General features: G+C 39.4%; 1 protein-coding gene across 2 annotated transcripts in view; it reads left to right on the plus strand.

Annotated features, from left to right (window-relative positions):
- Nucleotides 1-17,445, plus strand: part of ABCC4 (ATP binding cassette subfamily C member 4 (PEL blood group)) — a 267,134-nt gene that overhangs the window by 187,032 nt on the left and 62,657 nt on the right. The window lies entirely within an intron of this gene.

The following is a 17,445-nucleotide window of genomic DNA, read 5'->3' on the forward strand; positions in this document are numbered from 1 at the left end:
AAACTTTTAAAAGAAAGAAAATGATAGATGATGAGTTTTCAGGTATTATTTATGTAAGAAAGGCCCTGTGAAACTCTGACCTTGACATGTTCTAAATCAAAGCAAAACGTAAGTTTCTGTATTCCTTATTTCTTAGCTGACTCACTGTGAGTTCAGATCACAGCTACTAGAAGGCCTTCTTCATGAACCCTGCCTGGGGACGGTGGCGTGGCTTCTAGGGGATTCCTGGACCACATATTGGGGTGGAGGTGGCACAGGGCAGGAAACCCAGGAGCAGAGGATGCCTGTGGGAATAGCACAGTGCAAAGCAGTAGCATAGTGAGTCTGAGATAAGCCATTGTGTACATCAAGATGGGGGCGGGGCACAGCACTGTGGCATAGTGGATGAAGCTACTGCCTGCAGTGCTGGCATCCCATAGGAGCACCGGTTCGAGTCCTGGCTGCTCCACTTCCTATGTATCTCTCTGCTTGGGCCCCTGCACCTGTGTGGGATACCTGGAAAAAGCTCCTGGCTCCCAGCTTTGGATCAGCCCAGCTCTGGCTGTTGCGGCCATCTGGGGAGTGAACCAGCAGATGGAAGCCTTCTCTCTCTCTCTCTGTGCCTCTGCCTCTGCCTCTCTCTAACTCTGCCTTTCAAATAATAAAATAAATCTTTAAAAAACAAAGATGGGTGAGCACAGAGGCAGGGGCTACCTCCTAGGGATCCTTGCACCCCAAGCACAAGAATGTAGAGTTAGGTTTTTGGGGAGAAGAATACAGAGAGGAGGAGACCACCAGGATGGAGGAGGTGCACCAACATAGGGAGGACAGGAAGAGGCACTGATTTGATTCTGTGAGATGAGTTTCTGTTTGGGACATCCTGGTAGGAAGACCAAGTGTGGTTATGCAAACCCTTGATTTTGAATAGTGGGTAGGCAGCTGAATAGCCTGTCCCCTCAGGCTTTTGTCATCCATGTGTATAGAAGACCATGTCCCACAGAGGGCCAGTCACATGGGTGTACAGTGTCCAGCTGTTTCCTGGACCCACTGTGGAAGCAGCCAGATAGGGGGCCCAGCCAGTCGCACTGGCAGAATTGGAACTGTTCTTGATTCCAAAGGAAGACAGAGGCAGCATAAAACCTGTGTGCAGTCCATTTAGTGTGATTCTGAAGACATGAGAGTTCTGAACACTGCTTTGCTGATGCTCTCGGTTCTCTGAGCAGAGTTGTGTTTTCATAGCATGAGGTTTGCACGACAGGATGATATGTGACTGAATATCACTTATGACGTAAATCTTGCTGAAGTGTGTGAGGGTATGGTATCGTGGAGTGGGAGAGACCTGGGATCTCTCTTTCTCAATTCCAATCCCACCTCTGCCCCTCACTCTTTCTGTCTTCGCAAGGCACACACTGCATCTGTAAGCGGAGCCAGTGCCTACGCCTTCAGGATTGTTAGGAGGATAAATTTTGTCCTGGTAACATTTTTAGTGTAACATCTGAGCACATGGACAGCACTAGATAGAGGGTGCATCTTTCAGAGTGAAATATTCTGATCTTGCATTGTGCTGCAGTAGCGTGGCTGTCAGAATTACCAGGCTCTTATACATTACCACATGGGTTTGAATCCCAGGTTCTAGGTTTGTTTGTCCCTGAAGATTATAATAGCTGTTTTCCCATGGAGGATCACTGTAATGAGATCAATAGTTTTCAGAACCTACCATTGAGTGCTGAATATTTCTGTACTATTTTTGAAACTTTCTTGGTCCTTGATAATGTTGAGTAAGGAATCTCAATAATCTGGGATTTTTGTAATAAAAAAACATTGCTTCCAAGAAATCTGTATCCTAGCACAGCAAAGGAAAATGAAAGTGAGACACAGGGTGGGATTGAGGCATTCAGTTTTTTTTTTTTTTTTTTTTTAAACAATTTGGGGCAGCTCTGTGTAAGCAAACTTGCACATAGCTGCCTTCCGCAAGATGCTGTAATTTATTGAGGAAAAGTGAATTGCAGAACCTTTCTTCCCCACGTACTCCTCATCCCTCCAAAAACCAACAGCTTGACTGAGCTTAAATAACTGACTTTTCATATCCTTTCATGGAACACAAAGAGCTAATCCCGAGGCTGCTTGAGCCACCAATGCAGCCAGTAGTGGAGACCACCACCGATTGTGTCACTGCCCCCCTCCCTGGCGTGCCAAACACATTGACTGCAGCTTTATGAAGTGAAAATGCCCAAGAAAAAGCAAATGTGAAGGAGGTGTCCTCAGTCATTTCTAACCCGGGAGGGCGAGGGGAGGAGTGAGAAAAAGCTGCTGCATCTGAGTATTAAGAACAAAGCCAGCCTAAGACTCGGGATAATAGGTTGGGTCACTCGCTTTTATCCAAGCAAAAGAGTGGAACTGCCTCGGCTTGTCTCGGTGCCACTGACCCTTGCATTGCATTGTGCAGAGACGTCAGGGAAAGTGTGTAGAAAGCACACTGCACAATGGCTTCGTCATTTTGAGATTTCTACGGTTTGTTCACCCCTTCCCCCCACTCCCACCCTCAAATCCCCATTGGACAAAAGAGATTGTTAGGTAGCTTGCCTTGCCCTCCTTGCAAAGATCTCTGTTTTACCAACTCTTTAAAAGTAAGCTCATCCGTTTTAACTGAATCACGGGGTTTTCATGCTTTCAAAATCAACAAAAGAGTTTTAGGCAGTGCATTTGCAAGGATGGGCTAGTCTGTGAAAATGCCGAGAGATAGTGAGTCTTGCCAGGTGCTCCGTTAAAGTGGGTTTCCTTGTTCACAGACAGGGGCGTTGATGGATGTGGGTTACTGGAAATATTTACCAACACTTGACCCTTGGGTTTCTGAGATGAGGTGATATGAGTCACACAGGCCTGCTCCCTCTATTCCTTTACCTTTCTGTTTTTAAATGAAAGATGAGATGGTTGGATATTTTTTTTTTCCACCACACTTTAGTTACCACACTTACAAAGCAGCACCGTCAATATCAGCCTGGTGACAGTTAATCACCAGGGACCCTCCCAGGCTTCCAGGCTGGCAACCAGTGTTTCAATTTGTCCCAGCATGTGCGTTTCAATGATAATGTTTGTAGTTTAACAAGAAGCTAATTAAGACCTAAAAGGGGGGAAAACAAGGATCTCGTTTTTATCAAGCCCGGTGGTACTCTGCAGAGCGCAGAACTTTTCTTTCTGGCAATGTTGGATGATGTCCATTGCAGAACAATAGTGGCCATTCTCAGTGCTTCTTCTCCTTGCTGTCTTGCATCCTTAGCAATGGTAAAATGGACAGTTATTAGAAGCAAGTGGGAAAAGTCTGTTTCCTTATTTGGAGGACCTTAAGTGTCCTCAAATGCTATTTTTGATTGCATCCATTTTTGTCCGTGTACCTGATGAATTTTTATTTTTGCTAAGATGCACAAGAAGGGATCGCACTAGAGTAATTTCTCCTGTTTTATTAAAATCTTGCACCTGTTCTTTTATACCTGGAGGTAGCCTTTCAATCTGATAGGGAACATGGGTCCTTGTACTCTGTACTGTTCTGTGTTTGTCTCCTGCTTGTTGCGTGTGGAGGCTCGCTTGTTTCTTGCAGCCCTTCCCTTGGACTTAGTGATTTAGTGTTCTGTGAAGGGCACCTGCATTCAACCATGAAGCAGGTGGTACAAGCGTGAGCAACACAGCAGAGGGCCAGCACCCTAGGGGGCTATGTTGGATGGAGCTTGGGAGCCATGTTTGTTCTGAGGCACACAGAGTGGTTCCCATGAGCCCTAGCACGTGCCTGTCTTCCCTGCGCTCAGTTCGCTCAAGGAGGTAGCCTCTCCTCCCAGGACTGCGTGCTCACACATTACCCAGCACCTGCCTGAATGTCGCCAAAGGAGCAACAAATTATTCTTCTGTCAGTGTTTTTACTCTATCAATAGTTTTTATTAATATCTATTTTACATACAATGAAATAAGCTTTCAAAAAAATTTTTGGCAAATTTTGATAACTGCATATTTCTGAAACTGCCACCTAAAACAGGAAGTAGAGCATTTTCATCAACTCAGAACGTCCCCCTTAACCCTTATAGTCAGTTTCCACAGCCCTGCACTTCTCCCAGATTTGTCACGATAGGCTGGCTTTCCTATTCTTGTATTTCATATTAATGGCATTAGTACAGTACAGATTTTTCAGTGGCTAGATTCTTTTGCTCAACATGACATAAGGCTTTTGAGTTTCATGCAAGTTCCAGTGATCATTTCATTTTTCCGAGTAATAGTCCTTTGTATGTAGATAACAAAACTTCTGTGTTCTCTGGTTGATGGCATTTGTTGCCAGTTTTTAGCAATGAACCTTCCTGTACAAGTGGTTAAGTATACATATGCTTTCATTCTCTTGGATAAAATACTTAGCAGAAGGCTATCATTTGGCCCAGCAGTTAAGAGACTGCTTGAAACACCTGCCTCCTATGTCAGGGTGCCTGGGTTCAACTCCCAGCACTGCTTCCATTTCCAGCTTCCTACAGATGTGCACCCAGGGAGCCAGTGGTGATGGCTAAAGTACTTTTTGAAGGTTTGCTTTTAATGAATACAAATTTTCATATATAGTGCTTTCAAGGATATAGTTTTTCTCCCCCCCACCATACCCACCATCCCACCCGCATTCCCATCCCACCTTTCATTCCCTCTCCCGTTCCATTTTCCATCAAGATTAATTTTTAATTGACTTTATATACAGAAGATCAACTCTAAAACTAAGGAGAGATTTCAACTATTTGTACCCACACAGACACACAAAGTATAAAGTATAATTTGAAGACAAGTTTTACCATTAATTCTCATAGTATAATTCATTAATGACAGAGGTCCAGCATGGGGAACAAGTGCACAGTGACTCCTGTTCTTGATTTAACAATGAGACTTATTTATGACATCAGTGATATACCTAGACTCTTGACATGAGCTGCCAAGGCTATGGAAGTCTTTTGAGTTCACAAACTCTGTCGGTTTTTAGACAGGGCCATATGCAAAGTCGAAGTTCTGTCCTCCCTTCAGAGAAAGGTACCTCCTTCTTTCATGGCCCCTTCTTCCCACTAGGGTCTCACTCACAGAGATCCTTCATGCAGAACCATTTTTGCCACTATGTCTTGGCTTTCCATGCCTGAAATGCTCTCATGGTATTTTCAATCAGGCCTTAGAGGCTGATTCTGAGGTCAGAGTGCTGTTTAGGGTGTTTGTCATTCTATGAGTCGGCAATGTGGAACTTTCTCTCCTTTGTAATTTTATCTATTGTTATTACCAGGCACTTGTTCTTATTTATGTGATCCCTTTGACTGATTGTCCTATGTATATGATCAATTCTATACTTAATATGATCACTTTATCACGAGTATTTGGGTCTTAAGTATGCATAGGGAGACCCAGATTGAGTTCCTGGCTTCTGTCTTCAACCTGGTCCAGTCCCTGCTATTGTGGGCATTTGGGGAATGAACCAGTGGGTGGCAGGTCTCTATCTGTCTCGTTCCCTTTCAGATGAATAAATAAAAATTTTAAAACATAACTAGGGGTGGAATTATTGGGTCATAACATAGGTATATATTTACTTTAAAAATTACCACAAAATGTTTCCAAATGGTTTTACAATTTTACACACCCACCAGCAAAATATGGGAATTCCAGTTGCTTCATATCCTCATCAACATTTACTATTATCAGTTTTCTTTATCTGAACCTTCTTAGTGGGTGTATCTGATCTCATTGTGGTTTTAATTTGCATTTCCTTGATGATTAATGATATTGAGCTCTTTTCATGCATGCTTACTCACCATTCAGTTATCTTGTTTTGTGAAATATTAGTTCAGATCTCTTGCCAATGTTTTAAAATCCTTTCATTGTTGATTTATATGCATGTATTTATGTGTTTAATACAAGTCTTTTGTGTTATTTTCTTCCAGTTTGTGGCTTGCCTTGTAACATTCTTTTTTTCGAGTTTTGGGGTGTGGGTTTTACATTTGAATAAGTCCAATGTTTATTCTGTTTCGTCTTTGGTTAGTTCATGATTTTTTTGGCCTACGGAATCTATGCATACCCAAAGGGGTGTGAAGATACATTGCTATTGTTTTACCATTTTGAAAATGAATGCATCTTGCATTAATATTGGTATGTGGATGAGGCGTTAGTGGTTATTCCATTCACCCCTGCCCAATTATTCTATTAAAAAAAAGACCTATGTGCATTGCATTGACATGGAATGTTGGTTAAAAATCATTTGTGAGTAATTCTACATTTGTGCACTTTATTTTGTGTGATTGTGCACTGATCTGTATGTCTCTCCTTGTACCAATTACCATAGTGTCTTGCCTATGGTACATTTTAGTACAACTTGAAATCCAGTGGTCCTCTAACTTTGTACTTCTTTGACAAGACTGTTTTGTGCATTCTAGAGCCTTTAAATTGTGTATCAACTTGTCAGTTTCCTCTTTAAAAAAGAGCCTGCGAGGCAGCAGTGCATTTGGTGCAGCAGTTAAAATGCTGCTTGTGAAATCCTTATCCCATGTTGGAGTCCTGGGTTCCAGTCCAGCTCTACTCCTGCTTCCAGCTTCCTGATGTAAACCCTAAGAGGCAACAAGTAATGCCTTAACAGTTGCGTCCCAGGCACCCACATGGGAGACCCAGATGAGTTCCTGGCTCCTGGCTTTAGCCTGACCAAAAACTGACTCCTTCAGGTTCCTAAAAGAAGGTGAAAAGAGTTTCTAAGGCTGTATTGTTTCTTTCTTAAATGTTTCATAGAATTTACCACTGAAACTGATTACACATTTAATTTAAGATGTAGGACAATTTGGATTTTATGTTTCTTCTTTTTCTTAAAATTGTGGATTTCAATAAATTTATTTCATTTTTATTGGACAGTTTTTTGGCATAAAATTGTTCATAATAACCCTATTTTTGTCTCTTTAATGGCTATATGATCTGTAATGAAATTTTTTATTCCTGACGCTCATCAGTTGTTTCGCCCTCACCCTCTCTTAATTAGTTTAGGAATTTGTAAATGTTTATTTCTTTCTACGAAGCCCTGTTTGACTCAGTTTCCCATGCAGTTTGTAGATATTCTATTTTATTATTCCTATGCTTGTTATTTTTTTTTTCAGATAGATAGATGGAGCTATCACGTGAATTTCCCCATCTGCTAGTCCATTTTCTAAATTTCCACAACAGCCAGGGCAGGGCCAGGCCAAAGAGAGCTGGGAACTCAATCTGGGTCTCCCACAGGAGTGGCAGGAATCCAAGTACTTGAGCCATCACCACACCAGCAAGAAGTTGGAATGAAAGCAGAGAAGGGGCTGGAACCAGGCAATGCAGGGATCCCAAAAGGCATCTTCAGTACCATGTCAAATGCCTGCCCTATCAATTCCTATTCTTATGCTTATTATCTCCTTAACTTACATTGTTTTAATTTGTCAGTTCTCTGGGTTCCTAAGGTTGGATATTAGACCACTGATTTTCATTTTTTATTCTAACTTAGGCACTTAAGCTATACATTTCTCTTTAAACATTTTAGCTGCATCCAGAGATTTGGATATGTTGTGTTTTCATTATCTTCAGTTCAGAATGTTTTTGAGTTTGGTGTTGGCTGTAATTTTATAGTAATAAGTTACTAAGGAGTGTATAAGTTCATTTCCAAAGAGGATTTTCTGAATAACTTAGTATTATTGATTCCTAATTAACCTGGTTATAGATATTGGGTATAATGTTCTAAAATGACAAGTGATATAGGTTTATAGTATTCAAATATTCAACAATTTTACTGAATTTCTGTTACTATTCTGTGAGTTACTGAGATAGAGGTGTTAATACCTCCTGAATGTGGCTGTCAGTTTATATTTTCTCTTTAGCTATGCCATTATTTGTGTTGCCTACTTTGGAGATCTTTTATGAGTTCTACAAATATTTAAGATTGCTGTTTTCTCAGTGAATCAACCTCACATCAATATGAAATGTCTTTCTACTGCTGATAACAATCTGTATTTAAGTCTTCTTTGACATTAATATAACCTTCTAACTTCTTTATACTTAGTCTTACATGGTATATTTTTTCTTATCTTTTTTTCCCCGTCGATCTCTTTTGTATTTAAAGTGTTTTTTTGGAAGCATCATCTAATTGAGTGTGAGTTGCTTATCCCATCCAAAAGGCTCTGCCATCACCAGAGAGTGTTTATTAGCCCATCATCATTTATTACAGTTGTTGAGATGGTTAAGTTTAAATGTACCATCTTAGTATTTATCTTCTGTTTGTTCTTTATATTCTTTTTTACTCTGTTCTTTCTTTCCTTCCTTTGAATGAATAGAATACAGTTGGCCCTTCTTATCTGGGGGTCTGTAAACTGTGGATTCAAACAGTTGCAGATTGAAAATTTGGGGGAAAATTGCATTGAACATGTACAGACAGTTGTATCCTGCTCTTGTTCTCTAAAGAACACAACATAACAGCAATTACAACATTGTATTAGGTGCTCTTAGTAATCTAGAAATGACTAAAGTATAAGGGAGGGTGTAGTAGGTTATATGCAAAGACTGGGCCATTTTATCTGAGGTCCTGGAGCAGCTGTGGATTTTGGCAAATGTGAGGGGTTCTGGAACCAGTTATCCTAAGGGACAACAATATATTGTTATTGCATTTTATCTCCTCTTCTTTATTTTCAATTTGTTTATGTTTTTGTTTTTAGTGATTACTCGAGGGTTTACGACATTCATTTTAACCTTTATCACATTCTACTTTCAAACAATAACTTACCAGATTCACAAATAATAAAAGGGTCTTACCGCTGTATAATTCATTTCTCCTGACTTTGGGCTCCAGTTGTCAAATTGTTTACTTCTACATTGCTATAAAATTCATATGTTGGTGTAGATTTTGCTTTAAGGAAGAGGCAGTCTTTTAATGAAAAATATATACATATGAACGCATGTATGTACATACCCATTATCATGTATCATATTTATCCTTTCCAGTGTTCTTTATTTCTTTTTGATGTCTGGGCTTCCATCTGATATAATTTCCCTTCAGCATGACAAACTTTTCAGGCTGGTCTGCTGGAAGCAACTTCTCTTAATGTTTTCTCGTCTGAACATGTCTTTATTTTGCCTTCATTTTGTCTCTGCCTCTGGTTGTTTGACTTGATGTGTCTAATAGCCTCCTTCAGATTTAACAGCTTCTTCAATATATGGGTTGAAGTCTCTCTTTAACTTTGAGAAACTGTATATCTCTTCATCTCAGAGGTCCTCAACTTAAAATGGGCTATGCCCTGACAAACCCATTCTCACTGGAAAGTATTAAGTCAAAAATGCGTTCAGTACACCTACCCTGCCAAACATGACAGCAACACAGCGGACTGCAGAATTGGTTGCTGCCCCTCATGACTGCACGGCATTCAGGGAACTGCAGCTCGGTGCCACTTTCAGCATATCAGGAGTGTCTACCACGTATTGCAAGTCTGGGAAAAGAGGAAAAAAATCCATGTACGGTTTCCACTGAATGCACATTGATTTTTCTACTATCATAAAGCTGGAAAAGTCTTAAGTTGAGCCATAAGTTGGGAATCATCTTCATTTCTTCTCAGTTCTTCCTCTTTTTCTCTCTCCTTCCCTGTTGCAACTCAAGTATAGGATTCAAAATTCATATGAATGTATCATTGAACCAGCAACATGTATTGAAAAATATTTTCCTCAGTGTCACCTTAGTCACAGAACAAACAGCTAGAGATGTGAGGATATATTTGTGGGCTTTTTTTCTTTTTTAAGATTTTATTTATTTGAAAGGCAGAATTACAGAGAGAGAGAGGGAAAGATAGAGGGAGAGATCTTCAATCCTCTAGTTCACTCTTCAAATGGCCACAATGGCCAGAGCTGGGCCAATCTGAAGCCAGGATCCAGGAGCTGCCTCTGGATCTCTCAGTGCAGGGGCCCAAGGACTTGGGCCATCTTCCTCTGCTTTCCTTGGTACACTGGATTGGAAGTGGAGCAGTGAAGATTCGAACTTCTGCCCTCATGGGATGCTGGCACCACAGGCAGGGGCTTTACCCACTGCGCCGTAGCACCAGCCCAGTGTTTGTGGGCTTTCTTCTGATTCTATGAACTTTTTGTCTGTTTGTAATCCAATATTATAGCCTTCCTATTTGTCTTAATATCTGGTAGTGTAATTCCTTCATCCTTATTCTTTGTCAAGACTGTCCTAGCTCTTCTATTTTGGTTGTCAAATTCCATACACACAAAAAAACTTATAGAGATTTATGTTCATTATACTGAACCTGTCAATACCTTTAGAAATATTAAACAGTATTGAGGCTTGTGAAATATTAATAAGCAACATATTTTAATTTTAAAGGTCTTCAAATCTTTTCAAGAAGATTTGTCATTTTCCATAGAAAAAGCTTGGCATACCTTTCATTGGGTTTATTCTAGGCATTCGATGTTTCTTAATGCTATTGTAGATGGAATATTTTTTTAAAAATTCACTTTCTAATAGTTTATTGTGAATATATAAAAAGAGTTGAATTTTTATATGCCTCATATGGTATCCCCATTAAATGTTTTATTCTAATAATTAAGATCTCTTTAGTTTTCAGGGATATATAAACCTGTTGACTATGAATAATAACTTTGTTTTTTTTTCCATTCCATTCCTTATACCTGTATTTTTTTTTCTTTATTTCACCAATTAAGTTGTTTTAATAGAAGTAGCAAATCTGGTTTTCACCTATGCTCAGAGAGAAAATTTTTCATGCATAACCATGAAATAAGATGTTTACTGTATTTTTTGTAGTTACCCTGTATCAGAATAGGAAATACCTCTCTATTCCTAGCTTTTTAAGTAGTCATTTAAAAATCATCACTGGCCAGCGCCGTGGCTCACTAGGTAATCCTCCGCCTTGCGGCGCCAGCACAACCAGGTTCTAGTACCAGTCAGGGCGCTGGATTCTGTCCCAGTTGCCCCTCTTCCAGGCCAGCTCTCTGCTGTGGCCAGGGAGTGCAGTGGAGGATGGCCCAAGTGCTTGGGCCCTGCACCCCATGGGAGACCAGGATAAGTACCTGGCTTCTGCCATTGGATCAGCGTGGTGCGCCGGCTGCAGTGCGCCAGCCACAGTGGCCATTGGAGGGTGAACCAACGGCAAAGGAAGACTTCTCTCTGTCTCTCTCTCTCACTATCCACTCTGCCTGTCAAAAAAATAAAATAAAAATAAATCATTACTGATCATTGAATTTTATCAAATACTTTTTCTGCAAACTATTGAGATGATCAAGTGGTTTTTTTCCTTTATTCTGTTACTGTGATTAATAGCACTGATTGGTTTTCAAATCTTAAAGCAACATTGTTTACCTGTAATAATCATAGGCTGATTATTAAGTATTTTTATGTGGTTAGGTTCAGTTTATTGGAATATTGTTTATTATTCTTAAAAATTGTTTGGTTTATAATTTTCTCTGTTTTTTAGATTACAATACTGCTGATTCAAATCCTTTAAGAAGAATCTGGTAAAATATTTTAGTAAAGTCTACCAGTGAAGCTTTCTGGTATTAAATTTTTTTCCTGTGAGAAATTTTTAAGACATAAATTCAGACCCACAAATCAACTTGGAATTATTCAGGTTTCTTGCATTGGTATTTGTTATTTTTCCAAGATAGTTTCTATTTACATCAAGTATTTTGGCTTTATTGACACAATATCTGTGATTTCCTCTTTTCATGCCTGTGGTACCTCTTAAGTTATCCCTTGTAATTTATATTGATGGTAATTTCTCTTTTTGTCTTTAGCAATCTAGATAGAAGTTTATTAACTTCATTAATGTTTTTAAAGAATGAAGCTTTGCATTGGTTGATTTTTTTTCTTTGAAAGTTAGTTTTCTGTTTCATTACTGTCTTTTTCGTGTGCCCTTTTTTCTTAAACTTTACTACACAGCTCTTTTTCTGTTTTCTTAAGGTAGGTTTTTAGACTCTTCACTTTTAGACTTTATCTCTTAAGTATGTTTAAAGCTATAAATTTGCCTCTAAATGCAGCTTTAGTTGCAGCCTCAAATTTTAGTATCAGTTTCATTTTCTTCTATTTCAAAATACTTTGCAGTTTTATTGTAGTTTCTTTGTGCTAAGTGTTTTGTAGAAGCATACTGCTGAATTTCCAAACATTTAATGATTTTCTAATTACCTGAATATTGACTTATTATTTACATTCACTTAGGTTAGAATACATTTTGTATAATTTCTGTCCCTTGATTGTTGATACCTGCTTTGTGATATACTACATACACATGAAAAGAATGTATTATGTAGTTATTGACTATGTGTAGTTGTTATTAGGTCATCAAAGATTGCTAATTTTTTCCTATATTCTATATCTCAATTGATTTTTATTTCATTTTTTATATGAGTGGGTTAAATTTTCCCAACTATGTTTGTGGATTTGTCTATTAAGTAGTCAGATTTTTGTTATATATATATATATATACACACACACACATACATATACATACATATACATATATATATATAAAGATTTATTATTTGAAAGAGTTAGCACCAAGAGAGAAGGAGAGGCAGAGAAAGAGAGAGTTAGAGGTCTTCCATCTGCTGGTTCACTCCCCAGATGGCCGCAATGGCCAGAGCTGAGTGGATCCAAAGCCAGGAGCCAGGAGTTTCTTCCGGGTCTCCCATGTGGATGCAGGGGCCTAAGGACTTGGGCCATCTTCTACTGCTTTCCCAGGCCATAGAAGAGAGTGAATTGGAAGTAGCACAGCCAGGTCTTGAACTGGTGCCCATATGGGATTCCGGCACTGCAGGTGGTGGCTTAACCCGCTATGCCTCAGCGCCAGCCTCTGTTTTGTATATGTTTGATCCGTATTTTAAGTTCATATAAATTTAGGTTTGTTTATATCTTCTGAGTATTATCAACTTTTATTCTATTTTTTTAAAAAAGTTTATTTGAGTTACAGAGAGTGAGTGAGAAAGAGAGAGAGAGAGAGAGATCGATCTTCCATCAGCTGGTTCACTCCCCAGGTGGCCACAACAGCCAGGGCTGGACCAGATCTAACCCAGAAGCCCAGAGCTTCACTGGGGTCTCCCACATGCATGGCAGGGGCCCAGACACTTGAACCATCTTCCACTGCTTTCTCTACACACCATTAACAGGGAGCTGGGTCAGAAGTGGAACAGCCAGAACCCCTGTCCGTGCCCATACGGATGCCTCACGGCAGGCAACGGCTTTACTTGCTATACCACATTGCTGGCCCCTGATCCTTTATTCTTTAAAAAAAAAAGCTTCTTATTTATTTTCATTTTATTTGAAAGGCAGTGAGAGGGGAAGAGAAAAACAGAGATTACCTATCCACTGGTTCCTTTCCAAAATGCTGACAAAAGCTGGGGCTGGGCCAGGCCAAATATGGGAGCCACACTGCAGGAAGTCAGAATTGGGAGTGGAGTCAGGACTGGAACCCAGGCACGCCAGTATGGATGCTAGCATCCCACACGTGTTCCAAACAGTGTCTTAGCCTCTGACCCAAGCATCCCTTTATTCTTATGGAATGTTTTCCTTTTTCTCAAAGAATCCTTAAGTTAAAAGCTTGTTTATAGTGATAGAGATATATATTCTGCTGTCTTTTGGCTAGCGTTTTCATGAGGGAACTTTCTAGCCTTTTATTAACACTTTTTTATGTTCTTACTTCTAAGGAGTATATTTTAAAGATAATCTTTCCATGGACAGTAGCCTTGAATTTCATAAAAAGAATGTACACTTACAGGTAGACAGGAAGCTATCAGTGAGAGAGGCTGAATGCAAAGGGAGGGAGATATGTACAGTGTCCCCAATGCTTACTAGTGTGCTAATAATAAATGATTTATACCCGATACCACTCATTCTTTGCTCTTCGGTGGAGCTAGCTGTGACTCAGGATTGAGTGCTGACTGAAGGCTGAGGCAGGTTCCAGAGTGGGTGTGCCTGTAGAAAACCAGCCAAATGAGGGATGAAGGATGCGACTACTGTATCCTGAGGAAAGGCCAAGTTTAGAAAAGCTTAATGCTAGAGTTTGGGTGAGGTTAGAAAAACAGGTGAAGGAGGAGAGACTTCCAAGGCAGGTTCTGTAAGAACCAAAAGTGACCTCTGAACTCCCTGGGAACTGCCAAGGTGCCATAACAGCATGTAACTTACACCTGCTGACTCGGTGCTGATCCCACTTAAATATAGTAAATATAATACAATGATTAAGTAATGTATTAATAGGTGTTAGTATTAACTTAATTACGTTTAGGAACTTACATTTAAAGCCTTCCATATTTTCCCCCTTTGCTTCTGTTCATCCTGTGATTAGAAGGGCAGTAAGTGTAATTCAATAGCAATTACATTTTTATTTCTTGACACTTTTAGAAGTTTGTATAGTCTGTTCAGAATTGTGGTACCTCCACAAACATCCTGCATTAGCCAGCAGCACGATCTGTTATGATAGTCATTTCATTGACAGTCTTTTTTTTTTTTAGCATGTCAAATGTTTCCAGAATAAATAGGTTGAAGAATCTCTTCTATACCTAAATCTGTAAACAGCTTACTGATCAAAACACTAGGCATGGTGTTCTTTTAAGTTAGAAGAAAATCTTACCATGCTTTCTTGTCAAGAAGTGAATCCTGCTTTGTTTATTATGCTTAAGTCACACTCGTATCTTGTGCAAAATCAGTAATAGTTTAAGGCAATCTGGACGATTTGTACTTATCACAACAGAATTCTTAGAGTCTGACTGACAGCAGAATTAAAAGCTTTCCAGCTCCTTGGAGGTGTTAGCAATCTTAACGATCCTGATCTTATTTTTTAATACTGTAAATAAATAATAAAAGTACTGTCGACTGATTAAGTGACCTTGCAGTAAATACATATTTCACTTTGTGCCTAATGCAAGCATGAGAGAGTTCAAATAACAAATGCAGTGAGCCAAAAGTATGGGTGGCACATTGATTTGCATAAAATCAGAAGAATACGCTTTTACTGGTGTTTATAGAAAACATGTTCTTGGGCTGAAGCTTCACAAAGACGGGCAGGAACAGTGTTCCATGAAATTGAGTTTGATGTAAGTTGTGGGGGAGACCTAAGAGGTACCACAGGACGCTCAGAAAGCTTGGTCGTTCAGTGCTGAACAGGCAGACAGCTTCTCCTCTTTAAAATTCTGCTTGTGAAAAGAGTATGTTAGAATTTGAAACAGCAGTATGTAGTATTGATTCTAGTGAGAGTCTTCCTGGGAAAATTGCATGTTTTTACCACTATTCAAATACAGATAATGAACGTGTAACATATCCAACCCTCATTTCATGTCGTGAGACTTTCTATCTTTGTTAAGATTAAGTTTTGCTCTTCTCCCTCTATCTGCCAAGTCATTTTGTTTTCTGGGGTTGAAACTTTGCTTCCTTATGAAACTCTTAAAAAGAAAAAAAACTTAAACAAGAGTTCTTACATCAGCACGTAGCAGTGAGTGTGTTAGCAATCATAAGCCCTTGTTAATAACCAGCTCTGCTGTGTGAACTCAGCTTCTGCTGCTGCCTATTTTTTTGGGAATCCAGTACTGGTCACCTCATGGGAGAGGCCAGATACAACCCCAGGAAACTCAAGAAACTAGAAATGCAGAGAAAGGGGAATATATACAACCAGAGTGTACTTAGGTATTTTGTTTTCCAAATAAGAATCTTAGTATGTATGTGGATTACAATGTCATGCAGAGATTAAAAGAACAGGGTTGGAGTCAGAGTGAATGACTGTCTTTGAACAAATCATTTAACCTCTCTTAGACTCAATTTTCTCCTTTATAAATGGCACTGATAATCCCTGCTATTTACATTAGCTGTGAGAGCAGAGTTCAGTGAGGTACATTTTGGACACGAGGCAAGTGTCATGGAGGGTGATCTGTCTTTGCTATCTGGGAGGGCAGGGTGAGTATACCTTCTTTGGTTTTCAACTTGAAATAGCGAACTGTATCATTTCTTTAGTATTGTTAGCAATATGTGCTAACAATAAAGCCATATGTGCTAACAATGAAGCAATGTCATATTTTTTTCTGAATTATTTTTACCAGGCAGTTTTTAAACAAAACAGTTAAGTTGCTTTAGAAGCATATTTTTTTTTCCTTCATTGCTTTTGCATACCTTGTTATCAGTTCATTCAGATGTCGGCATGGTTTGTCTGAAACAGCCGCTCACGAGACAACACCCTTTCAGAAGATGAGGTGTACCTTAGGCATCCCTTGCATAGGTGCTGGTGCTGAGGGCCTTTTGCCCTAGTCATCCTGACATCCCAATCAGGATGCTTGCTTGCACCAAAAAAGTTGACCTGGAATGGATACCATTTAATTTATTGGAATTCATTAACAGACAAAATCTAGATTTTTGTTTCCTTTGATATTGACACACTGGCTCATGCTGCATTGAATGGGAACTAGCAAGTTGCCTTCTCTTTGGAAATATTGAGTCCGGTGAGTGGAATTTGGTTTGATTTTCTTGATCCAGGGTCCCACCTTCTTTTCCTCAGTGTCTCAGAAATTCTTAGCAGTTTCAGACCAATAACTCCTGACTAAAAAAAGCAAGGCCCGACACAGAGAAAAGGGCTAGGGAATAAACCAAGAAGCATCTTTTAAAATGTTGGGTTTCCTCCATACCTAAGGTTATCAATCTTTGGGAAGCCTGAAATTGGAGAAAAATACAGAAAAAATAGAGATTGTAGACATGAGTTGTATTGGCCCTTTGTGTCAAAGTGTGTATTCAAATAAGCCAGGTAGCTTTTCAACACAATTGGCAGAGAAACACCACAGTCTTTTTTGGCGTGTGTGATAATGTTGCCTCATTTAGGAAACAGCAGCATCTGCCCCAGTGTGTCCTTGGTTGGTTCAAATGGCTGCAGTGTCAGGGCGGGGCCAGACTGAAGCCAGGAGCCAGGAGCTTCTTCCAGGTCTCCCACATGGGTGCAGGGGCCCCAGCACTTGGGCCATCCTTTCCTGCTTTCCCAGGCACATTAACGGGGAGCTTGATGAAAGCAGAGCACCCTGAGACACAAACTTGACATCCATATGGGATGCCAGCATTGCAGGCAGTAGCTGAACCCACTGTGCTCACTGCCCACCCCTAAATACTTGTTCCAATCATAGAAAATCTAATAGACATCCAGTAGATATGATTTAATAAAGAAGTACCAGCCTTCTAGACATTGTAGGCCTATTTATTATTGAAACGGTTCTTCAGATTTTTAAAGAAATATTAATTAATTTTAATTATTTTTTATTTTATGTTTTTATATTTATTTTATTTATAATAAATAAAATAAAATTTGTAACAAAATTTTTAAATTTATTAAAAGAATTTAAAAACATGTTTCTCTTGTCTTTCATTGGGCATGTTGCTGAACTCTGGAATTCCTTAAATAAGAGTGTTTAGCTGGAAAATTAAGGACAAATTATGAGGCCCACATGGGT

This window comes from Oryctolagus cuniculus, chromosome 9 (genome assembly GCF_964237555.1).
Source record: "Oryctolagus cuniculus chromosome 9, mOryCun1.1, whole genome shotgun sequence".
NCBI lineage: Eukaryota > Metazoa > Chordata > Mammalia > Lagomorpha > Leporidae > Oryctolagus > Oryctolagus cuniculus.